Source organism: Myotis myotis, unplaced genomic scaffold, assembly GCF_014108235.1.
Source record: "Myotis myotis isolate mMyoMyo1 unplaced genomic scaffold, mMyoMyo1.p scaffold_m19_p_2, whole genome shotgun sequence".
NCBI classification, from domain to species: domain Eukaryota; kingdom Metazoa; phylum Chordata; class Mammalia; order Chiroptera; family Vespertilionidae; genus Myotis; species Myotis myotis.
In genome coordinates, this window is record NW_023416324.1 from 74,822,496 (window position 1) to 74,849,271 (window position 26,776).

General features: G+C 38.8%; 1 long non-coding RNA gene across 1 annotated transcript in view; it reads right to left on the minus strand.

Moving 5' to 3' along the window:
- Nucleotides 1-12,080, minus strand: part of LOC118676780 — a 30,373-nt gene extending 18,293 nt beyond the window's left edge. Inside the window, exon 1 of the long non-coding RNA XR_004974220.1 lies at nt 11,960-12,080. This is a non-coding gene — a long non-coding RNA (uncharacterized LOC118676780). The remainder of the gene's footprint in view (nt 1-11,959) is intronic.
- Between the last annotated feature and the right edge of the window lie 14,696 nt (nt 12,081-26,776).

A 26,776-nucleotide genomic window follows, 5' to 3' on the forward strand; every position in this document is an offset into this window, starting at 1 on the left:
ATAGTGTTATTATATTTGACCTTGTAGATCCACCAGAAAGGTCACAGGGACCTCGGTGTCTCGTGAACCAAATTGAGAACTGCTGCTTTAGGCGATCAAGGTGCCAGCAAACAGTGACTCGAATTCAGTGACTTGGGGAGCAGTTTGCCAGGTCATTGAAGGGTCCTTTTAGGGCCAGTTAACATTTAAAAAAAAAGGTGGCTCCAAGTTGACTTTTCACCTGGAATTGGTCACAAAGGTCTAACTGTGAGAGTTCTATAGGGTTTCTAAGCTGTCTGCTAGAAACTGGAAAAGATACAACCCAATGGCCTTGACATTGCACTCTACTACAAAAGTACCTGAGTTTAAGTAATAACAACTATGCCTCAAGTTGAAATCCAGATATGAAAAAAATGTTTTATGATGAATAAGCCAGAATCATTTACTATTGATTTTTTTCCCTTTGTGAAATTTGGAGGTTTAGTGATTCCTTCAAAATTGTTATTTGTTAGTGGCCCAACTGCTATAAAGAAAATTTTAGACTTGAAGTCATTAGACTCTGATAACCTACATTCTCAATTGTCAGCCTGCTCTTAGGACAGGGACCTTCACTATCCTATCAATACTGTATCCCCAGTTCCACCATCTAAAACCAGAGCCTGTCATCTACTCAAAGCTCAATAAATATTTGTGAAATAAATGAATGACTTCACTTGTATTTGAATACCATCCAATATTTTAATGGCAAATATGACACTGTGTGTATCACACTGAAGAAATGAATAAGAAACACAGGTTCACTAATTCTACAGTATAATGGCATTTTAATAGATGAGAAAAAATAGATGAACTTTTTATCTGTAAGTATAGTCTGCTGTAATTAAAAAAAACTTTAATTCACAGGCATATTTTTAGTGAACACCTCATGAAATACAGATTTCAAATTCAAACTCTAACAATTTTTGATTGAATGAAATGCAGAAAGTAGCTAAAGGAAAATTAAGTCCTGCTATGTTTCCAAGCAATCTGATTCTTCTTTTATTTTTAATATTAAAAACCTTTATATTGATTGGATTTAATTTTTATCATTCATTTTATTCCTTTCTTTAAAAAAACACAGTAATACTTAAATGAACTATTTTGCAATGTAATTCATTTTTTTTTGTACCATCCAGTATGTACTTTTTGAATACCTACCATTTGCAAGGCTCTGAGTTAGACACAATGACAACTATAGAGATAACTAAAACATAGTCTATAGTGGGGACCAGACAGAATTCCAGAAACCACACAGGAGAACAAATAAGCAGATAAACAATAACAGGCCCCAAGGAGACAGGAGAAGTTGGAAACAGAGATGGATCTTGAAGGATGAGATATTTGTTTGCTAGGCAGCTACAATAAAGTACCAACAACAAAACTGATTTTTTCCAAGTTCTGGAGGCTAGAAGTCAGATCAAAGTGTCTGCAGATCTGGTTTCTTCCAAGACCTCACTCCTTGGCTTGCAAGAGTTACTTTCTTGCTGTGTCCCTACATGGTCATCCCTTGGTCTGCATTATAATCTCCTTTTCTTTTTTAAAAAAATTACCTTTATTGCTCAATTATTTATTGATTTGAGAGAGGGGGAAGAGATATCATTTTGTTGTTCCATTTATTTATGCATTCATTGGTTGACTTTTATATGTTTCCTGACTAGAGATCGAACCCACAACCTTGGCATATCAAGTCAACACTCTAACCAACTGAGCTACCCAGCCAGGGCCAATCTGATACTTCTTTAAGGAGAAAAATTGCTTTTCTTTGAATCCTTTAAAGACCAAAATTCTGGGCAAAAGCTGGGCACACCTGGCCAGTGTGGCTCAGTTTGTTAAAGCATCACCACATACATTGAAAGGTTTTCAGGTTTTATTCCAGGTCAGGTTGCAGGTTCGACCCCAGTCAGGGTGAGTGCAGGAGGTAACCTATCCATGTTTCTTTCTCACATTGATGTTTTGCCTTCTCCCTCTCCCTTTCCATCCTCCTCTCCCTCCCCCTCTCTCTAAAAATCAATAAAAACATATCGATGGGTAAGGATTAAAAAAAAAAAAAAGCTGGACACAAAATAATACCAGGACTAAAATATTCATGTGTGGCATTTGCATGTACACAGATGAACATGTCATTTAAGTTCTCATGGATCTATATTACAGCTGCATAAATGGTGCTACTGTTCCTTAACTCATAATGGAAGACAGGGCCAAAGTATAGAGAGGAGATGCAGATAGGTAGAGTTACAGTGCCCCAATATTTCAGAAGTTTTTATAATTTGGATTATGTAGGTTATTTTTTTACAGTCCTGCTTGGGGAGAGAAAGTGGGCCTCCTTGGTAAACAGAAGTGACTGTCTGTGCAATAGAATTGATTATCTGTTCAGGATGGCTTATGCTTCAGGACTATAAAAAATTGCAGGTGGCTTTGGTTACAAGAGGAGCAATCAGTCATCCTGAACTATTGACACATTTTTATGTACTGTAGTCTCAAATCACTCACTAAGGTTACCTATTCATCCATAAAATCTAAAATTTGGAGTCCTACCTGGGGGAAAAGGAGAGATTTAAACTGAAAAGTCTACTCTCCCTAGCCTTAGAGTAGCGTCACATTTTAAAACGAGACGGAAGGGCAAGGCTAAGTTCCCTTAAGCTCACCACCCTAGGGTAGCACAGATGTCCAGCTACCACCTTTGGTCAAATAATAACAGAAAGCTATGAATCCCAGGGATCGGAAGAGCTACTTAAACTCTTTTCACAGCTTTGATTTACGATTGGGCATGATCCAATAAAAATTATAGTCAATATTTATTTTCCTTCAACAGTGTGCTTGTCACTGGACAAATTGCAGATAAAATCAATTCCTGCCTAGTCCCAGGAGCTTGAAAATTATTAAGCACATGCTAACCTTCCTGCATTATTAGAGATAGGCAAATAACTAAACAGAGCTGAAAGAGACTCTCCAAGAGATGATAAAAATACTGCAGTTATGGCTGTGCATGTTTCCTACCACAGGTGAACCTACTGGGAAGGTTTGACTGCCGGCTAATGACCGCAGGGTCATAATTTTAAGCACATAATGCTGGATTTGAGATGAGGTGGCAAGAGTTTTTTACTGGCATTTCTTTCCTAATATAAAACTTCTTCAGCTAGATCTAAATGAATGAATTCTGTTGCACCTTCATTCCACAGCTCTGCTCTTAAATTCCAAGCTCTGTGCAATCCCATTTTTGTCTACTTCCCAAAACTGGCAGTCATTTCCTAGGACTCTATTATATTCAACTCCATAGAGCAAATGAGTCATTCAATGAAGTGTTTCCTCTTTTTCTCTCCCTTCTACTGTCCAGTATCTGGGCATTTACAGTTCATCAGAACCTTTCCCAAGCAGAACCTTATCAAGCAAATATTTGGACAAAGGAAAGGAAGTTAATTAACACAGAGAATAGAAAACCATAGATAATAGTATGATATAGCCTGTTTTGCTGACTTTCTCTTTCTTAAATATTTTTGTCACAAAATATAGTTTGTGAAGTTGACTGTTATTCTATGGAGCAGTGACAAATGAAGTACACTGAAACCCATGTGGGCTTTTATTTTGTAAAAAGACAAAAAGAAGGATCACCACTTGGCAATGCTATCATTTACAGTTGACTTCCATTCTATGTTGCTGTGAGCTTTGTTCATTTATATGTATTTCTACAATTAGCACCACAATTTCCCATTTGTTTACTCAGTTATTCAGTATGTAATACATATCCGACATATTAGATAATAGCAATAAAACCTTAAAGAAATCAATGCCCTTGCACCCAAAAAAGCTCAATGTAGTGCTCAATGAATACAGGGATGGGCAAAAGTAGGTTCATAGTTGTGAGTATGCAAAAGTTTTTTCTTGTATTATTGTTTATTAAATATTGTATTACTTATTGTTATTATTAACCTACTTTTGCTCATCACTATGTATTTTATTAAAAAGTAGCTTTGGGAAGGGTTGTTTGTTTTACAGAACACAGACGGGCGGAAAGAAGGGAAGAAATGAAGAGAGAACCTCACGACTGTATAGAAGTACAGCTTTCAAGGAAAGCTGCCACAGTAGAGATGAGCTACATCCTAGCATGGGAGGAGGAGTGAGAGGTGGCAGGAAAGACTTGGCTGAGAGCAGGCATTTGAATGGAGTCTTAAAGACAGGAGGCATTCACTGAGGAGTCAGGAGAGTAGGAAAGCACAGAGGACATCACCGGGGAAAGAGCAGTAAGCAGGAGCTTCTGTCCCCAGGCTTAAAACCTTCTTTTTCACATTCTTTTCCTCCACCTTTCACAGCTTCACAGTCACTGAGTCCTGACCTTTCTAGCTTTGAAATCTCACAGCCACGCATCTTCTCTTCCTGCTGGTTCCATTCAGTAGAGGACTTTATTACACGACAGCTACGGAAGCAGCCCCAACGGTTCCCCCTGCTCCACTCTCTCCACCTCCCATCCAGCCTCACTCACCCTTGATTGCCTATACAAGCTTCCAAAATATGCACTTTGCTCGGCCAATTGTGCTCAGGTTGAAATGCTAAAGCACTCACTCAGACTCGGTTCTAGGCATCGATCTCATAACCTCATGCTTCACCATTTGACTTCATTTAAGGTATTGGATCAACACCTGACATATGGACGAGGCTATAAAGTGGAATCACAATGTAATTACCTTATAGGGTTCAAGATTAAATAAGAATATATATACAAACAAAGCAGGCACTTTGTAAGCCCTCAATAAATAGGACTTGGGGGGACGGAGGAGGGGACAGAGAAGGAAAAGAGAGATACTTTTGGCCCTCCCCCAACACTGCCCTGCCTCCTCCTCTTTTCCTTTCCTCATCCTTAACATGCCCAACAGCAATTTCACTCAACCATAGTAACTCCCCCCTTCTGGGAGCACAATTCAATACTAATTTTCTTTATTCATTATTGACCCTGCCAAACCTTAATTCTCCTCTTAATATAGTCTTTTTCTTTAAAGCAGAACCACCTTCTCAGTCTATCCAAGAAAAATGATCACTCCCTTCTCATTCCACAATTGGTTGGTCACTAAGTCCTGTAAAATTCTAACTTTAAATTCCCCTCAAATACTCCCTTCTCTCTATCCCCATTTTCCAGAATATTTATTTCACTAACTAGAGATAAATTAATATAGACTCAATTTAATGTTTGACACCATGTGGCTGTTGTAAAGATCAAATGAGATTATAGAAGCAAAATTTATAAATGCGATCTTTAAATGCAAACATATGACATGGTGATGTTTTTATGACCACAAGAAAAATTTCCAATAACTTGATCAAAAACTTCTGACAGACAAGGGCAGCCAGGTTAATGGCAAGCCAGCATTTGAAATTGTTGGAACAAAGTATCAAGGTATCAAAACACCTAGAATTAGACCACCTTAAAGTATCTCAACTTCTACTTCAACATAATAAACCACGTTAGATCAGGCCAACCTTCCAACGCATAACTAAATAACCAGGGAAAGCAATATTACATAGACTCTGTTTGAAGGCAGGAGAGGACTAAGAAGGTACAAAGACTTGAAGGGCCATGACTGTGGAGACAAGGGGGCCTGACATTGGCCTCCTCTTTAACACACCTGTGGATTCTATTGCAAAGACTCAAAAGACTAAGAAGTGTCACAGTCTCACAGAGCAGGGCAGGCAAAAAGTGAAGGTCATGGCCTGCTAAGGAAAAGGGCTCCTGAAAACAACCCAGACCTTCTGTTGGGATCCCAAAGGTCTGAACCAAAGGAGTAAGCATAATAAACCAGACGCTGAGCCACTTCACGAAGACCGTAGGCCACCTTTGGAATAGTCGGATCCCTGCCAGTATCAGGGAGGCTGCATCAAAGATCACTGGATGCTACATCAGGAGGAGGTGTCCAGATCAAAGCATGGAGAGAAAAAGGAAAAGCAACATCGGAAACCCAAGTTAATATATATGGAATTAGATTCCCAGAAGAAGTGAGGAGAGAATGGGGCAAAAGCAATATCTGAAGAGATAATGGCTGAGAATTTTCCAAAACTGATCAAAGAAATCCAGCCACGGATTCAAGATGTGCTGCACACCCTGAGTTAGGTAAATCTGAGGAAATTCACAGCTAGACCATGAGAGTAAAACTGCTGAAAATCAAAGACAAAAATAAAACCTTCCAACTGCTGGAACACAAAGACAAAGTGAACACTATTAAAGCTGCAGGAAGGAGGAGGGGGTTAAAAGTGGAGGGGGCGGGGGGGAGACAGGGCATTTTAAAATGACAAAAATAAGACCAACATACTCCCAATATAATCACGGTAAACCACAAGGCATGGTATCAGAAATGATATCATTAATGCACTGAAAGAAGATAACTGCCAAGAATTCTGTAGCCAGTGAAAATACCCTTTGGAAATACAGTCCTATAAATAAAATCTGAGCGATCTTATCACCAGAACACCTGAACTAATGAAATTCTAAAGGGAGCTCTTAGGCAGAAGGAAAATAACCCCAGATGAAAGCCTGCTGCGAATGCTTCCCAGCGAGCATTTAAGCATCTGAAAATATCAGATTGAAGATCTGAAGATTGAAGAGTATCTTTAGTCTCTGCTTGATCTGTCCTGCTCAATATTTATTCCCATGACTTGAATGGCATTAAGAGTAAATAAATGCAGAAAATGTGAAATTGCAAATATTATTTACAATTCAAAAGCATGCCCCCAAAGACCCCAAACACTAAGCAATTCATTTTTACTGAAGTGCTCTCTGATTTGGAGCTCTGTATTTACCTGTACTGGCCCTTAGAATATCTTACATTCCCATCCCATCATTTCTAAAACAACAAAATCTCTGACTTCCCTCAAGACCTATTTTAAAATTTCCCCTAAGACACTTGATCATCTATTATGTGCCTATTCTTGTCGATTTTGTATAAGGCACTGAAAGACAGAGTGTACCCATTGTTCGGTGTAGAGGTCATCTGGCTATCGCTCCTGACTGCACACAACTGAATATATTCTATCCCTCTTCTAACACAAACACACACCGAGATCATCCATGATGGCCATTTGGTTTTTGTTGTGTGATTTTATAATGTATCACTACGCCACAGACTCCCTGAGACTCCCACACCAGTGACCTCTCTACATTCTTTAGCACAGTGTTCTGCACACCAGGGCCTTTACATACGTATCCACTGAATCAAATCTTGAGACAAGAGAGCAATGGTCCTAACTTGCATAATGGAGTTTAGCGAAAACAAACAGAGAAGCCTTCGTTTATGATTTTAAAAATAAACTGCAGCAGCACTGGGTGGGGAAAAGCCTGACATATGAACAAAGTACCTCAACATACTAGCTAATAAAAACCTTCTAATCTAGTTCATATGTCTTCTTCAGGTTGAATCTTGCTCTTAAAGGCTAGGTCAGACTTTGCACATATGAAGCCATCTTCCTTGTTCAAACACCCACAGAAACTGACTTCTCAAACTCATGGTCTTAAAAGTCTTCACAACAAAACACTACAAGGAACAGCTACACACTGAGAACTGGCTTTCAACCAAAAGTCTCTTAGCCATTTGGCCTCTGAGGTAGAGCTGTAACTGTACCTAACTCTTTTCTCCCGTGTTCTGGGCTTTGAAATCATGTAACTTTTCCCCAGGTTTCTGCCATCCCAAAACAATTTTGAAGTTTCTATATTTGTTAAATTAAACTTTGCACTTGAGAGTCTTGGTTATTTACTTAACATTCAAGGGATAATAACTGTTCAAAAGGCAAGTCTCGATTTTACCATATGCTGTTCTAGCAAAAATGAGATTCACTGCAAAAGGTCCAGACATATTAAGTCTCACCTCCCTCATGTCATCTTACTATGCTAATTGTGTAACTCCAGCTTTAAAAAACATCATACAAACACTCCTCCATGTGGTCTGGCACTCTTTGGTGTATGACCACAATATTATCACTTCTTTCGCTTGCCTTTTTATTCTTCCCCAAATGCTGTTTTCACTGTTTCTATCTATAAAAATAAAATTTGCTTTTAAACACAGGTGAATCTCTCCTTAATAAATAAAAGAGAATCAATATAATAGAATAGGAGTCTTAGGCTGAAATTCGGCCTTAGGTCTACTCCCCAGTTAGTATTTAACACGTTGCCCAAAGTAGTTAACTTTCTCAGCCTCAGTTTCCTTATCTGCAAAATGGGGCTAATGATATTGAGTTGTCAGAATTGTTTACAGAATAGAACTAAATAATAAGCGGAACCCTCTAAACACAGTACCTGACATGGAAGAAAGATGTTTGCTCATACATACATACGTGTGTGGGTGTATCCTTCCTTTCTTCCCTCTTTCTACTACGGTATCCAAGGACAAGTACCTCTTTACTTCAGTACCACCTAGATAAGTTACTTGACCTATCTAGGTTAATTTCCAATTCTCTTATTCTTTAAGCCATAATCTGCATTCAGTTTAGATATCTGAGTCATAAATACTCATCTCCTTTCCCTAACATTTCTTTGAGGAATTGAGGTTGTTCTTCCTAGATCATTCTTGTTGCTTTCCCCATTCTTACAGTCTCCTTATGGTATCCCGTTACCCAACTACCAACACAAATGTTAGCTTATGACCTTTAAGATCAAACTGATATCCCCTCTCAAGATGCATTCTTCTTGTTTCATCCTGAGACACATTCCATCCCTATCCATGACTCCACCATTTATGTATATAAAGTTCTAGTCTAGAAAACCAGGTCCTGTTTTTAGTATTATTTACAAAGACCATTGTTCCTCTCACACATCCTTTTTCCTCTACCAAAGTTATACTATTGTGTCTCCTTTGATCTTATCTCTCAAAAGTCCTCATATTACTTTGGTATCCCATTAGGGATATCTACATCACTGTAAGACAAAAACAAGAAGGTCCTTTTAACTAGAGTCTCTTTCTTTTTACTTAGTGCTTACTATATGCTTGTGTTATAAGCACTTTACATGTACGAATGCATCAATCTCATAATAACTCTACTATTAGTCAATTGCATTATTATCTCCACCTAATAAATAAGGAAAGTGAGATACAAAAATTAACTAAAAATGACTAGAGAACACCCAGCTACTAAGTGACAGACCAAGTACTCAGACCCTGGTATTCCAGATCTACTGTGTCACAGGTGACTCCAAAGTCACCTGTGTGATGGAAGCTCTAAGTCAACACTGCTCCCTGCAGAATGCTGGGGTAACAAGATCTAAACTCCGCTCCTGGGCTCCACACCGAAGAAGGTGCTAAGAAAACAGTGCTCCTTGTGAGGAGACAGACAGATGCCAGTGACTCTTTGGGGGAAAAAAACAACAACAAAAAACAAAAGATCCTCATGCCCCTCTGCATCTCAGCTCAACCTTGGCCCTGAACTCTCCAGCCCAGGGGTGGGCAAACTTTTTGACTTGAGGGCCACAATGGGTTCTTAAACTGGACCGGAGGGCCAGAACAAAAGCATGGATGGAGTGTTTGTATGAACTAATATAAATTCAAAGTAAACATCATTACATAAAAGGGTACGGTCTTTTATTTCAATAGTTTTATTCATTTCAAACGGGCCGATCCGGCCCGTGGGCCGTAGTTTGCCCACGGCTGCTCCAGCCCTGTTTGGGGATGCATGGGGAAATGGTGAGGTTTGCATTGCTCTCATACCACTTCTCAAGTTCACGAGTGAGCTGGAAGAGAATCCCCCTCCTGTCTTCTCCAGAAAGCTTGCCCTTTTAGAGTCTGACAGGGACTCTTCCATCTCATCCTTCCTCTCCTGGCTCAGTACACACACTGATGTTTACAGTTCAGGCTCCAGAAAGCCCACCTATTCGTCACTTGTGTGGGAGTTACATATATGTTCACCTTGTCATAATTCATCTAGCTGTGCGATGATGCACTGTGTATTTTTCTTTCTGAATGGTACACCTTAATCATAATTTTTAAAAAGTATAGTTGAGCCCCCAAACCACATGCAAACAACCACTTTTCTATTTTTAATACTTCATCTTCAACTTAACCCATCCGATACTAATAATGGAATAATTAAGAGACAGATCTTAAAAAAAGGTATTTTTATGCTGAAAAACATTAAATGAGGCTAGCACATAAACAAGTTAGATCGTCCAAGTTCCTTAAATGACTCAATCCCCTGCCTCTCACAATTCACATACCCCAAGAGCCAGCATTCCTAGCTACTTGCTGCTGTCTGAATACACGTTTGTTTTTTTCACACCTGCATCTTCATCTAATTCATTCAACAAGTATGTCTTTCGTCAAGAAACAAACTTGAACCAAAAGACCCAGTCTCTGTCCAGTGGGAAAAACAGATACTCAAATAACCATGCAAATAGTGTGAAAGTGCAGCTGTGATAACTGCTCAAAAGGAGGGTGTGTGATGAGTGAGCACTCATAAGAGAAAAGGATTTGACTTAGAAAGTCAGGCTTGCCAAGGAAGTGACACAGGAATTGGGATTTAAAGGACTGAACGGAGGAAGAGCGATGGAAGCAGCTTTCCAGACAGAGGCGAATGGATGTGCAAAGGCCCTGAGGTAAGAGGAGGCTGGTGAAGAAGAGGAGCCGAAACAAGGCCACATCCTTCTCTGCTTTCGAAGTGACCCCTCCTCCATCAAATCCTGCTCAAATGTCACTTCCTGTGTGTAGCCGTTCCCTCTTTTCCATTTGCACTGTAAATGGATATACCTCTCATACCATCATAGCATTCCTTTTATCCTTCTGTTAGCACTTAGTTCACTGAATTGCAATTATCTGTTTATACATCTGTCTCCCTCACTAGGCTGAGAATTCATGGAGGACGGGAGCAGTAAAGTATTATCCCTGTGTCTCTGCATACATGTATAAGCATATTTTAGATGCTCACTAAGTGTTTTACGAGTGAAATAGGACAACTTAACCATGCCATGCACATGCAGACATAAACATTTTAACTTGAAACTGTATTACCTACTTTGTGAGCTGTCTCGATTTTTTTTTTTTTTTTTTGCAAAGACTCAGCTGGAAAGTAGCAACTTTTTAAAAAGCCTCTTTGCCCCCAACCTTAATGAATCATAAGGTGTTATTTACTTCAGCATCAGAAACAGCTGTCCTGACTTTGTTAACACAACGTAATTCATTTTATAAATATCACACAATTATCTAATTTCTAAGTCTCTGCATGCTTTGAAAGGTGTTATTTTGGAAACAAGTCCTGGCCCATCCTAGGGAAATTCCCAAACCAGCATTGTCATGGCTAAGTATATCCACAGAAGCCTTGCAAGGCCCAAGGCCGGGGAGGAGGCATAAATCCCCTGCTGTGGACATTCAGAGTGCTGACAGCCGGGCAGGGGAGGGGTCTCCACACCCCCAGGTCTGGCTGCAGCGGCCTGGCCTGCTTGCACTCACAGGTAATAATTTCAGAGCCCAGCAAAGCCGAGGCTCAGCTTCCCTTCCCCAGAGCAGCACAGCGCCTCTGCGCAGCTGCCGGCCTGCCTGCCTTTGTAGGATTCGCCAGCAGAAGCGGGAAGGATTAGAAAACAGAGGCTGGCTTGTTTGCCGGCCCTTTTGCTGAGCCCTCCAAATGGGAGTAGCAGCCTTGGAGGTTTTCCTTACATGGTGTCAGCAACTCCAGGGCCCACTCTCCAGCCACCTCCAAACCCAATCCCACCCTCTCCGGGAGAGGAAAAAGAATGAGATCAAGATTAGGGTATTCCTGTTGCAACCCAATCCGCAGGCTCTCTGGCTATTCGATAGGGGGTTGTCAGAAAGGGCTCTCCCCGCCTGTCCCCCACCCAAGGTCTATCTGGGCCTGACATCTCTGCAGGATTAAGGGGGGAGAGCGGGGAGCAGTGGTGGGAGTGGTAATTTAAAACCGCGCTTCCCGCAGCCGTGTTTATGAATACAAGGAGCTGTGTGCTGGCCCTTCCCATACTCACGGGCACTGAGACCAGGTCCCTGAGAACCGCCCTCGCTCAGACCCAGGCCACTGCACACCACTTCCTCCTCCGCTGTCCGCGCTGAAGGGCAGGATGTGGGCCTCCTGGGAAAAGAGCCCTTTGCCAGCAGGTCACGCGGCTGCCCTTTGATCTCTTCCCACCAGACTGGGTTTGCCTCCTGGGTTGGGTTTTTTTTTTACATGCTTTTTTTTAAAAAAAAAAAAACCTGGCATACATGGAAGTTAGTACTTATTACAGATTTCCTGCCTTTATCTCATTTAATTATAAAATCTCCTGGGAAGAAGGAAGAGAGTCTATGAAGGGCCAGGGCAAGGAGCAGAATCCATCCAGAACAGGGGGGGGGGGGGGGGGGGTGGCTGAGGAGGGGGTTGGCGAGGGGGGCACTGAGATGGCTGGGGCTACTGGGTGTGTTTCACAGTGTATCCCTCCCCCTGCTTCATGCTTAGGATGGAAGCTGTCTGTCTTACACAACCTGTCCTCGCACATGTCTCGACCTCAGAGGCAGGGCCAGGCAGAGGGAAAAACTGTGCAGTTGGACTGTGGTGGCCGCAGATGCCCCAAGATCCTTCTGCCCCCACGCCTGTCCTAGAAGCCTGTATCCGTGCTTTATACGTGTACTAGTTTCTGCTTATCTGAAGGACACATGTGCCAAGATGCCCAGTGGATGCCTGAATCTAAGGACAATGCAGAACCCTACATATGTTATGTTTTTTGGCTACACATATAAACCTACGATAAGTTTAATTTATAAATTAGGCGCAGAAAGAGGTTACTAATGATAAAGTAGGACAATTATAACTGTAATAAATATACTGTAATAAAGGTTAGGTGATGTGGTCTCTCAAAATGTTTTATTGTACTGCACTCACTTTTTCACTTAAAGGAAGTGCCTTATAGCTTCTCTGTGGCATATCCAAATTGCCAGCACCTCTGCTCTTGTGCTTTGGGGCAATATTAAGTAAAATAAGGATTACTGGGACACAGCACTTCTGCACAGAGACAGTCCATCTGATAACCAAGACAGCTCCAAACTAACAGGTGGGGGAGCGTATACAGTGTGGAGACACCAGACAAAGGGGTGAGTCACATCTCAGGCAGGATGGAGTGGGATGCGGGAGATTTAAATCCCACTACTCAGAACAGAGTGCAATATAAACCTTATGAATTATTTCTAGAATTTTCCATTTAATGTTTTCAGATGGCAGTTGATGGAGGGAAACTGAAACCACGGAAAGCAAAACTGTGGATAAGGGGGGACCACTGTATGTATTCCCTTCTAAAGAAAAGAATATCCCTAGGGATGAATCAGAATAAATTGTCCTGCCCTGGGAACCCTCTCAGAACGGCCCTGTTTCCATCCCCCTCCTCACCACATGCTTAGGGTCCAAGTGCATGCCTTATTGGAGCAGCTCTTACTTTTTCAGGAGAGTATTTTACCTATCAGTCACTCCCAATAGAATGCAAGCCCCAAGAAGTCAGGAAATGTTTAGTGTATAAGAGGCACTCATTAAATGTTGATGAAGTAAACTAAGAATTTTCGGTAATATGGTTGTAAACATGAAATCTCCAAACAAATGTTACATTGGTTCGCTTCAAATACCAGAGAGCCTGTACTTTAAATAAACCAACATTTATTCAGAAATTATGTGCTAGGACGAGTCACAGGCAAATGTGAACCCATAAAAGCAGCGCTGCTGGATTCTAAAACTTCTTTATTTTCCCCTTAATGGGATGTATTCTGTTGTGGTAGACATGTGAATCCTTTAAAAATGAAGCTGAAATGTCTACGCAACCCCTCCTGAGCGCCTGAGAAAATGCTGGGGAGCAACTCCAGCGGTCCTCCTCCGAGCGTGCTCAGCAGTCCTAGCTGTATAACATTGTGTTTACACTCCAGACCTGGGGCCTAGCCCTCTGGATGAATGGTCTGGATTGAGACTGAGGCCAGCTTTCTGAAATGTTGACTTCAGCACTCCTGTGGGCCAGACCCATCAGCCCTAAAGCCCCGAAAACTACACAGGAAAACTGTAGGAAAGATTATAACTGTATCTCTGAGTGCTTACCCACTGCTGAAATTTTGTCTAATCTCTCCTCACAGCTGAAATGTGAAGAAAGTAAGGATCTGAAGCTCCACAGGACCAATTGTTTAACAGAATAAAAATGCTTTAGCAATAAGGTCTCCCAGCTTTTAAAGTAAACAAGGCCACTGTGGATCCAACTCATGGAAACTAGAAGTCCCCCCAAAAAAAAGATTAAAATTGTGGGGTATATAGTTATCAAATTCTGCTATCTCAAAAAAGTTACAAATTAACAAGGCTCATTTCTCACAAGCATACTGGGGGGGGGGGGGGGGGAAGGCATATAAACTACGTTTCCTGGAAGAAAAAAAAAGTACATTATGGTCACTCACACTCAACGTTAGGAGCTTGAGATTTTAAATTCTACAAGTATATTCTATAATCCAGGCATCAGCAAACTTTCTAGTAAAAATACTAAATATGCCCTGGCCTGGTAGGTCAGGTGGTTAGAGTGTTGTCCTGATAGGCCAAGGTGGTAGGTTTGATCCCTGGGGTCAGGGCACATACAAGAATCTACCAATGAAAACATAAAATAAGTGGAATAACAATTTGATATCTCTCTCTCTCTCTCTCTCTCTCTCTCTCTCGTCATTGACTAAAATAAAATTTTTTTGAACACTAAATAATTTTGGTTTTATGAGTCACATGGACCTTTTCCCAATTATGCCTGTATAGCCATAGATAATACGTAAAGAAGTGTCCCAATAAACTTTATTTACAAAATCAGGTCATATAATCAATGGTTGAGTTCATCAGCATTACCAATAATATTAAATTGTGAACAGCAACAAACTTTAACAACCCTATCCCAAGCACAGTTTTGTTAGCACTGAATTTCAACTAAACACAACTCAACTGCCCTGGGCTAGTGTTTCGGCAGAATATTAATGACAATGATCCTTTGTGTTTGAAGATCAAGCTTCAAAACTGTTGAAATGTTCCCAGCAAAAATGGGAATCTATGCTTTCTCTTTAAAATAATGGTGAGTTTTCAGAAACTGCATGCATATGTTGACATTTAAACAGCTGGCACATACAAACGAGGGATATACTCAGAAAAAGTATATTTTCACATGGAAATGCAATCAATGACTCGGATCTGAATACACCTATCTAGTCAGAACCACCATATTCAGTCACTTGCTAGAACACCAAACTAAGTAAGCCATGGGGATAAAAGGACCTATGTCATACTTTAAACAATAAAAATTAAAAGAAAGGGGGGGGGGATATTAGCTTTGAACAGGATCTTATGTGTCAACTGGGAGAAAAAATAACATTTAATTTATACAAAGAAACTGAGGTAGAGAGAACTTGTCACTTGCCCAAGATCACAAAGCCCAATTGTAGAGGAGGCATGACTACACGACAGTCAACTATGTGCTCTAAGCAGGGACAATGTCAGCTATGGCTCAACACTGTATTCCCAGCCTTGAGAACAGATCCTGGCACACAGGAGGCAATTAAGAAATACTTGTTGAATAAACAACTACAGAATTAATGAATAAACAACAAATGAGCCGGACCAATATACTTTCCCATCAAAAGTTGTATGCACTTATAAAAACCTTATTCAAAAAGAATGTTCTGTGTGTAACTTTCTTCCCAATGTTGAATTGTGCGTTTAGTCCTTCAGACACCACCATAAACTGCAGAACTAATGTGAGCAGCCTCAAGGAGTCGGAGCACCACTCAAGGCAGCTGATTCCATCCTAAGGAATGATTTATGCATGATGAGAATCTGTCTGGAACATCAATGATGTCTTTATCTTCAACTACTACTCACAGAGGACTCAGCCTAAGTGTACTCATACTGTTTGTCCGGGGTTTCCCAGGACTTGTAAAATGCAAGCCTGATTGCTTGGAGGGGTTATGGCTTATTTCACATTATCTACACCCACTCATCCATCACCGTGGGACTTTGTGGCATACAAAGCAAGCTCTTCAAAGCAGGGGTTAGGAGGCACTCTCTAACTATTCCTGACTGTTGCCATATTTCCCCTTCCTGACAACAGACAGGACAGGTGCTGCCCCGGGAGACCTTGCTGTATAGAGTGGCACTCCTACTCGACCACCATCAGATCTAAAGCACCTCGCCCAGCTCCATACTTGAAGGTCAAGTGGAAACAACCTGCATTCCTTCCACAGGTGTTGGCCTTTTAAAAGGAATGCAGACTTTGAGCTCCATTTATGTTTTCAAAATATTGCTTTTTCTTTGAACTTGGAATGTGTAACTTTATCCACAGACTGCAATTTTACATTCACCCAGACACTGTTTCTATGACATGACTCTTCAATAGCTCAACTATTTTTAAAAATCTTTAGAAAAATCCCACAATAGAGAGCTAGAGAATAGACTTTCTTCTACATTTCCTTAGAAAATCCACATATAAATGAAAATGAATAAATACACACATGTGTGTACATACCTTTTAAGGGGGAAAGGGTGGATGGCAGCCTTAAATAAAAGGTCCAGAAATTCAACAGCCACTTGGCCTTCCTTTCTAAGCCTTTAACAATGACTACTCAGCAGTAGCCCATTAGCGAACCAGAAGTAATTAAGGGTAGGAAAAGTCCTGCTCCTTAACCACTTAATCTTTTAAAGAAAAACACTACCAAATATGTGTGGCTAATTTTAAAAAATTCTGCAAACTTTCCCAACTGTTGAAAAGGAACAACAAATAATATTATATAAATTTCAAAATAATTAAAAACACTTAAAATATATGAGCTTTGTAAATAAAATTTTTAGACAACACTTTTCAATTCGTTGTGCTTTATTGACATAATGCTCTTCTGGAAATACTATTAATGAACTTTTTAAAAATTTAATACTGAAAGCAGCATACATATAGGTACTTTCATTTCATTTCACACACGCATAATTTTCCAGGGTGACACACATACACAGACAGACACACCTTTATAGAACTGAAATGCCAGATTCAAAATAAATTCATAACATTTACAGCATAAATGCAGACATCTGAGGGGGGTTTCCCACAATTAAATTCACTGTGCTATCAACAAAATCGGTTTATTTTAAGATTGCCTGTCCAATATATAAATTTTCCTTTGTGTTTGAAATACTTTTATCAGATAAGATAGCTTTTGTTTGAACTGCTATTTTGAGAATTTGCTTTGGGGTTTTGAATACACACAGTGAAGTAACTTGAGATTTCCTACCCTGCTTTAAAATGTGTTTCTTCTGTCTGTTTGTATTTAGTAATTTCCTGTCAAATAACCTCACATAATTAACTTTCCTTGCTCCAACCTACTTTTCCCCCCCCATTCCTACTTCCTGAGAACGGCAATAAAATGCTGATTACACTTTGCTGTTATCTGCCTTTTCCTCCTCCATCCCCCTCCTTCACTCCCTTTGTCAGAGCCCACTCTCAGGTTTCAGCACTTGGTGGACTCAGGGAGGCCTGGAACAGAAAGGAAGCAAATCCCATGACAGGAGTTCCTGTTCATCAGCATTTATTGGGGAGCCCCATTGTGAGCTGGGCCAATCAAGTAGTGGGAGGTATGTCCGATTCTTTTCCCCAAAATCACGGAAATCCATGGACCAAATCCCCCTCAACTATTCCTGATGTGTATGCGAATGCCTCCCTCCCCATCAGTCCTGATTAAGAGTTGAGATGACTGGCAAGCTCTGTGGTCCTAAGAGGCTCAGGAGAGGAAAAATACCCACCAACGCTTACAAATTTTTATTTACAGGTATTAATAGACATTAAACCTGGCTTTTTTCATACAACTGAGTGGATCAGCCCATGTTACTTCTTGATAATTATCTTTCATTTCACACTAATTGAACACTTCATTGAAATTATACAACTCATTCATTCTCTTTATTATGCAGACATTCCAAAGGCACACTTCCTAAGATGTGGCAGGAGAAAAAAAAGCAAAAAATGTTGACTACATGAAATATTAGTGTTGGTACTTGCAGGACACAATGATGGATCACCATTATGTCCAGCAGGGTTTCTTACCTTTACCCTATTGATACATCTGTCCAATTAATTCTTTGCTGTGGGGGGCTGTCCTGCTCACTGTCCTGCAGGATGTTTAGCAGCACCCATGACCTCCAGACACTAGATGCAAGTATTGTATTTTCTTTTTTTCTATTTTTTAAATTTCTTTATTGATTAAGGTATTACATATGTGTCTTTATCCCCCCATTACCCCTCACTCATGCCCTCACCCCACCCCACCCCCGTTGTCTGTGTCCATTGGTTAGGCTTATATGCATGCATACAAGTCCTTTGGTTGATCTCTCCCCCTTACCCCCACCCTCCCCTACCTCCCTCTGAGGTTTGATGTTCTGATCAATGATTCTCTGTCTCTGGATCTGTTTTTGTTCATCAGTTTATGTTTGTATTTTCAACTGTTATTTGTGACCATCAGAAATGTCTCCAGGCATTGGCAAATGTCCTGGAAACAAAATCACCCTCAGTTGAACAAAAGTGGTATATACTTAACTCAGAATAGTAAAGCTGCTTCTCTTTATTCCTTACAGACAAAAACACAGTTTGTGAAAACTCTAGCTACTTCACCATATGAGGGACACAACCTTATAATTCCAGAAAATGTCTCCACACCGACCACTTAACATGTAAGAAAAAAATGATCATGAGTTCAAATCATGACAGGCCTTAAGTTCACAAGTGACACATCTCAGTGTTCCAAACCCATTGCAAAGAATAAAAGAAATGTAAGTACCCAAGGACAAAAATCACAAACATTTTCATGAACCAGAAACAGACCAGAAATGCCAACTAGCAAGAAGGGCTAAGCCACAGGATGCTGGAATCCGAGCTCCCTAAGCCAGTAGTGTCTGTGAGCTATGCCTGATGGCAGAGTCCACACCCAGCAGTTCCACTCCCAGGTGCCCTAGAGAAACTCTTGAATGTGTGCATCAGTTGACTTGTACAAGAGTGTTCACAACTGCACCACTATTGGTGGCAAAAAGTAAACCACAAAAGTCCACTAGTTGGAGAATGGATAAATATACTGTCATGTATGCCAATGATGTAATATTATTCACAGCTACAACAGAAAAATAGCTGCTCCAGATAACACTAGTGAATCTTAGAAACATGATCTTGAATAAAGAGCTAGTCACAAAAAGACTACCTATAATGTGATAATATTTTTTACATAATTCAAATACAAACAAATCTAAATATATTAAACTTATTTTTTAAAACCCAATGTGTGTTTCTTTAAAAGCAAAAGTGAGAAATACTAAATTCAGATTAGTGATTTTTTCTCTGGGGAGGAAGTAAGTGGTTATATATACAGGTAAAGTGAAGTGCATTGGAAATGCCGGTGGTGAATTAATTGGCATTCATTTACTACAAGTAAGTTATAACATACAACTTACCTATACAGTACATGTGCAGGTGTGTGTATTAATTGTATATATCAAATATTATATACCAATTTTTTAAAGTTCAATTTCAGGAAAAGGGGAAAAAGACCTAGGAAAGTGATGGCAAACAAAAAGCAAAATATTAAAGGATGTACTTCAGTAGCATAAAAAAGTGACATAAAGAATTTTTTTAAATGCATGGGAATATAAGAAACAACAAACAAAGAAATTGATAAAGTACTAGTAAACATGATTAATCAACTGAGAACGTAACCAATTTTTTATGTTAAAAGGGGCAAAGTTAAAACTTTAGGCCACAAAACCAAGATGGGGTTATTTAGTGGGTACTAATGCTACAGTCCTTTTCATAGTCAGGAGGATAGTACTAAACATACTGAATAACTATATATTTTATTAGAACAATTTATGCTTCCATAAAACATTGGATCTTAAACACTTAAAAGCAATCACTGAAAAACATTAGAAATTTCATTTGTGCCTTCCAATCCAGCAAGTGTGTGTGTGGGGTAGGGGGGAAATATTAAGACGAAGTTTTATGGAACCATTATCAGGAAATGAGAAATAAAGAAACTAGGAGAAAAAAAGGTAAATAGGACTCACTAAATATGTGGTAACAAGGTGGAAATAAATCAAAATACACATATAATCACAATAAGGTTAAATTCATAAAATGCGCCTACTGAAAGAAAATCTCAGGGAGACTTTAAGAAGAGAAATGTAGCCCTGGATAGTGTGGCTCAGTTGGTTGGAGAACCGCCCCACACACCAAAAGGTCTTTGGTTCAATTCCTGATCAGGGCACATACCCAGCTGCCGGTTTCATCCCTAGTCCGGGAGCATAGATGAGGCAACTGATGGATGTTTCTCTCTCACTCTCTCTCAGTCTCTCAATATCAATGGGAAAAATATCCTTGGGTGAGAATTAACAACAACAACGAAATCAATGACCATGTCCCCAGGTGAGGAGAGAGAGAGAGAGAGAGAAATCTAAAACACTCCAAGAAAGACTAAATATAAAGGATTAAAAAAGATATGAGGCAAATAATAACTGAAAGTAAGGCTGTTGTAATATCAACATCAGAAAAAGGAGAATTTAAGGCAAAAACACCTAAAAGTTAAAGAACAACTTGCCATAACAATAAAAAATCCATGAATATGTAACCATCTATTGCTTGTGTATTTTAAATAATATAGCCTTAAAAGTGAAAAACAAAAACTAATGGAATTATGAGATTTTATTAATCCAAAATTCTAATGAGATGTTCACACACCTATGTTAAACACTGTAAATCAAGAGGTCAGATATCAGTAATGATGTTGAGAATTAAACAAAATTAACTATTCAACAAATACATTTAGAAACTTGGAGTCAGCAAGGAGAGTGTATCTGTGATTTTCTAATACACATAAAGCAATTACTAAGATTGACTCTGTGCTGTCACAAATGATGTCTTAATGAAAATTCAGAGTCCATTTCATGCAGAGCTTGTTCTCAAAATTTATTATTAAAACAGAAAATAAAAAGTATTTATATGGGAAGAGAAGAATCCAACCTAATGAGCTAATTATCCAACTTAAGATGAAAAAGAAAATACTATTCACAAAGTAGAAGGAAGGAAATGATAAAGATAAACTATGTGAGTAAAAACAATATTTGATGACTAAGCCAATGTTATTTTTAAATATTAAGATATATAACCCTCTGAGAAGGTAATAAAAAAAAGGAAAGGAACAAACAACAATATCAGAAATGATAAAAGACACAGCAGAGATTACAAGTAAGAGAGTACCTGACCATTTATGCCAATAAAATTTAAAATTACATAGTTTCTCTTTATTGAAGTATCACAGCAAATAATTGAGAAATTAGTACATCACCAGTTTGAAAACTCCAATGAAATAATGTATCTGGATAATAATCATCAGAGGCTGCTACAATTATAAAAAGAAAGATAACTGGACATCACAAGCCTTTGAATGGATGAAGAAAATATCACAGATAAATAATTCTCACTCCTCAGAAAAAAAAAAAAATGAACCCAAATCCAAGCAAACCTCTAGACTACAGCTGTCCAACAGAACTTTCTAGAACAGTGATTTTCAACCGATGTGCCACAAGAATTTTTAAAGCATGCAACTCCTGACTATTTAGTCAGGGGCACTGACCTCTTTTCCCTGAGATTGTAAACTAAAAAATCCCTACCACCATCCTGGGAATGGAACAGACACAGTGATTCAGAGTCAGGACCCGGAACTCCAATTCAGGATTTAAGAGTAGGGTATCTCAATCCACAAAAATCATCACTGGGCATCTAGTTATTGGTATAAAAACAGAAACAGAGGTTAATGGAACAGAATCAAAAACCCAACAATTAACCCATCCATATATGTCAATTAATTTACAACAAAGGAGCCAAGAATATACAGTAGGGAAAGAACAGTCTCTTCAATAAATGGTGTTGAGAAAAGTGGACAGCCACATTCAAGAGAATGAAAGTGGACCATGATCTTACACCATGTACAAAAATTAACTCAAAATGGATTAAAGACTTGAATGTCAGACCTAAATCCATAAAACTGCTAGAAGAAAACATAGGCAGTAAACACCTTGATGTCGGTTTTGGTGACTTTTTTTTTTTTTTGTATTTAAGTCCAAACGCAAGGGCAACAAAAGCAAAAGTAAACCAATAGGACTACATCATACTGAAAGTTCTGCACAGAAAAGGAAATTATCGGCAAACCAAAATGGCAACCTCCTGAAAAGGAGAATATATTTGCAAATCATCTTGATAAGAGGTTATCATCCAAAATATATTTTAAAATGCATCGACTCAAAAACAACAACAAAAATCAGTCTAAAAAATGAACAGAGAATCTGAATATACATTTTTACAAAGAAAACACCCAGATGGCAAATAGGCACATGAAGAGATGCTCAACATCACTAATCATCAGGGAAATGAAAATCAAAACCATAAGGAGATATCACCTCACTAGTATCAAAAAGACAAGAAAGAAGTGTTGGTGAGGCTGTGGAGAAAAGAAAACCCTCATGCACTGCTGATGGGAATGTAAAATGGTGCAGCCACTACGGAAAACAGTATGGAGGTGCCTCAAAATGTTAAAAATAGAACTACCACACGATCCAGCAATTCCACTTCTGGGTACCTATCTGAAAAAAAGAAAAAAAAAAAGAAGAAGAAATCACCCATTTGTAAAGGTATATGCACCCTTATTTGTAAATATATATGCAGCATTATTTACAATAGCCAAGATATAGAAACAATCTGTGTTCATCAATGGATAAATGGGTAAAGATGATGATGTAGTGTGTGTGTGTGTCTCATAGGAATACTACTCAGCAATACAAAGAATGAAATCTTGCAATTTGCGACAACATGGATGAACCTAGAGAGTATTGTGCCAAGTGAAATAAGTGAGGCCGAAAAAGAAAAATGCCACATGATTTTGTTTATATGTAGAATCTAATAAACAAAATTAAACCAGACTCATTTCATAGATACAGGGAGCAGACTGGTGGTTGTGGGGTGGAAGGTGGGTGATGAAATGTGTGAGAGAGATCAAGAGGTATGATCTTCCAGATATAAAATAAGTCACGGAGATGTAATGCACAGCATGGGGAGTAGAGTCCATTTTAGTGTATTAACTTCGTATGGTGACAAATGGTAACTAGATATTGTGGTGATCATTTCACAAGATACTCAAATGTTGAAACCCTATGCTGTACACCGGAAACTAATACTACTGTAAGTCAATTATTCTTCAGTTTTAAAAAGTGCATGGGTCCCAGCCAGTTAGAATAGTGGTATAGTCCAGGTTGGGTTTATATCCGCCTCTGCAGTTACCCAGGACCTTGGACTATGCTACTTATCTTCATGCCTCCATATCCCCATGGGTAAAACAGGGATAATAATAGTACCTCCTTAATAGAACTAATGTGAAGATTTAAAAATTTAATATGTGCAAAGCACTTAGGAAAGGTCTTAGAAAACAGAAAGCACTCAATAAACCTTCGATGTTGTTATTAGGAGCTTTTCAATTGATGCCTCTGGGCCCAAGTTCTTGAAAACCCTAAGCTTCTGCTTCCTTCTTTTTAAAAACATAATATCCCTGTCCTCGAAGCACTGCTATGCAGTTGTAGGAGCAAATAAAAGGCAAAACAGTGACATAAATTGCCAGGGTTATATCAATAGTAGTTGCAGAACTAAGTTCCTCTTCATTTCAAAGAATCAAGAGCTCTTTTTTGTTTTTCCTTGTACAGATTGGTATTTGTTCACTCCCTGGGTTACCAAGAATTTCATAGAGTAATTTTGTTTCATAAAATTAGCCACTCTCTGTACATAATACACAATTAAAGGAATTTCCTCCAGAAACGTAGCACATTAATCAGCTGGGTACATACCAGCATATGGATGTCCAACCATTAAAGATGTCTAAACAATTTAGTTAACCTTTAGCAAAAGTATGCGTGCACAGTGGCCGGATAGTTCCGAGTAAAGATGTTAATGATTCTTTTTAAAGCACTATGTGCAATGTTTATCCCTGCTTCTATTTAATATCCCACATTATTTTTTAAATGTAGCAAATTCAGGACAATGTTTTGTTGTTGAAGCTTTGTTTTCAGGATATGAGAAGAAATGAAACATTAATTCTTGCTTGTGAGAAAGGCTACCTGAAGATTTCCAAAAGCAAAATGAGAGAATACAAATATAGCCATGACATAAATTAATTTTAAGGTCAGTTTCATAAAATAAGCCCTCCTTAGCATTCCTAACCCACTCTCAAAGCTGGCCAGAGCATATTTAAGCATAGGCTAATTACTTTGTGGGTTAGTCAAATTCTCTGCTCCTTTTCCTCACCAGCTGTTCACAAGGATCCCTTCCTCTTTCACTGTTGATAATTTTACTGACTGTGAACTGCCTTTAACAAACAAACCATGAAAAGAGGTAATGGGAAGGCACAATCACATTAAATTAGTCCATCTTTCTTCTTTGAGACAGTTCTGATGAAATGTTGGCAGGGGGTCGGGGAGAGAAGTAACTAATAGCTAAGAATTATGACTTAAAATTTTTTGAGTCCCGACATGTATAATGAATAATAAGAACTAATTTCAAGAATCACACAGCACACATGTTACAGAACTGTTAAAGAAGCCTACTATGATCATCGTTTTGAGATAATACAGTGACATAACCTGAATGCAAGCAAAATTCAAAAGGAACCAGGCAGAAGTGGTAGCACTACATATTTTGGGTCTGAGAGGTATGTACTGATATTCCAACTAAACTCCTGCAGTAAAACGTTGCAAAGATAACCAATGTATGGAGCCCAGCCGGAGGGCAGGGGAGCAGTAGAGATAACCAGCCTTTTGAGAAGTGAGTCATAAATAGCATTTCATGTGCTACCCTGAGATGAGAAGGAGCCCACAAATATGGGAGGTTGATTTATGATGAAGGTAGCCCTGCAGGGCATTTGGGAAAGAATGGTATTTTCAACAAGCGTCTGGTTCGATTTTTATACCTATCTGGGGACAGCCCTTTATTTCCCAGCATGCGTAAAAGTCAATTCTGAGTGGATTGTACATCTACATGTGAAAGATAAAACAATAAAGTCTCCAGGAAACATCAGAGAATAGCTCTAGGATTTGGGAGTAGAAAAAAAAAATTGCTTAAACAGCACACGAATGGCATTAATCACAAAGAAAAAGACTGATGAATTTGAGGACATTAATATTAATATCTCCCGTTCATCAAAAAGCACCATTATGAGAGCAGAAAGGCAAACTGGGGTGGGCAAAGATATTTGTAAAACACATAACTATCAAAGGGCCCACTTTCAAAGTAGACAAAGAACTCTTACAAGTCAAAAAAGTAAAATTAAATTCAATAAAAAATGGGCAAGAAATTTGAATAAGTTCTTCAGAAAGAGGGTAATGAAATGTCTACTAAGCATAAGAAAAGGCTGTCAACTTCATTAGCTATTAGAGAGAAATGTAAATTAAATCAATGATGAGACATTACTACACACCCACCAGAATGACTAAGATGAACAAGTCTGATAACGCCAAATGCTGACGAGGATGTAGAGCAATAGGAAACGTCATGCACTTTTAGTGCTAATAAAAAGGCACAACTAGCTTCCAAATCTGTTTGGTAATGCCTATAAAAATTGAATAGATGAAAACGTCATAACCCAGCAATTTCACTCATAGGGCATGTATGTTTGTGTGGATGTGTACATATCTAACCAAATTGTACATACATATCTATCAAAATATTTGTGTAAAAATGTTCACAACATCATTACTCATAATACCAAAAGCTAGAAACCATGTATGCCCATTAACAGCAGAGTGGATAGTCTATATTCATATCATAGAACTTTATATAGTGACTAAAATAAATGTGATCCCACATCTTTAGACCTCTCAAACATGGTGTTGAGTGTGTGTGTGGTGGGAGGCAGGCTCCAAAAAATACAATGATATTCTATTTATTATACACCTCAACATCTGGCAAAACTAGCTTTAGGGAAGGCATGAGGGTGGTCTCCAGGGTCCTGGCAATGATTCAGGTGCTGCCTATGAGGGAATTATACTCATTGAACTGCACACTTGCTTCTTTTACTTGATCCCAGTAGCTCTGCTTCTAGAACTTTGTCTTAAGGAAATAATGACCAACATGAAATTTCTTAGGCACAATATGTCATAGAGTATTATTTATAATGGCAAAAAAGAACTGATCACAATAGGGAATGTAAATCATGGTATATCTAATTAGTGAAATATTACACAGCAGTAAAAAGTTTCATGAAGATTCACTAATCTATGCAAACAAACCATACAGAAAAAGACTGAAAACAGGCCAGCTGGAAATATGCCAAATCTCTACAGTATTTAAGTTGTCAGGTTTTATGTGACTTTTTTGGTTTACATTTTTAAAAAATTATTTTTTATACTTAGAAATAAGAGAGGTATTTTTGGTGGGTTTTTTTTTTGTTTGTTTGTTTGTTTTTGTTTTTTTTTACTACTTCTGGGAGGGTGAGAAATTTCCCCTCTGACTAAGTAGGAAATGCACAAAACAGTCCCCTAAACAGATGTGAAGTCACTTGGGAACTACTAATTGACCTAACTGTACATAATTTTGCCTCCAAAATCTTCATCTTGTAAGAAAGATAACTTTGTTCTTTAAAAAGTAGATAAATGTGATATATACTGAATACCTATCTCAGGAGTCCATGGAACATAATCTCAAATTTCTCTGGCTTTTGCACCAGGGATTAAAGAGGGTGCCCACATTCTTGAG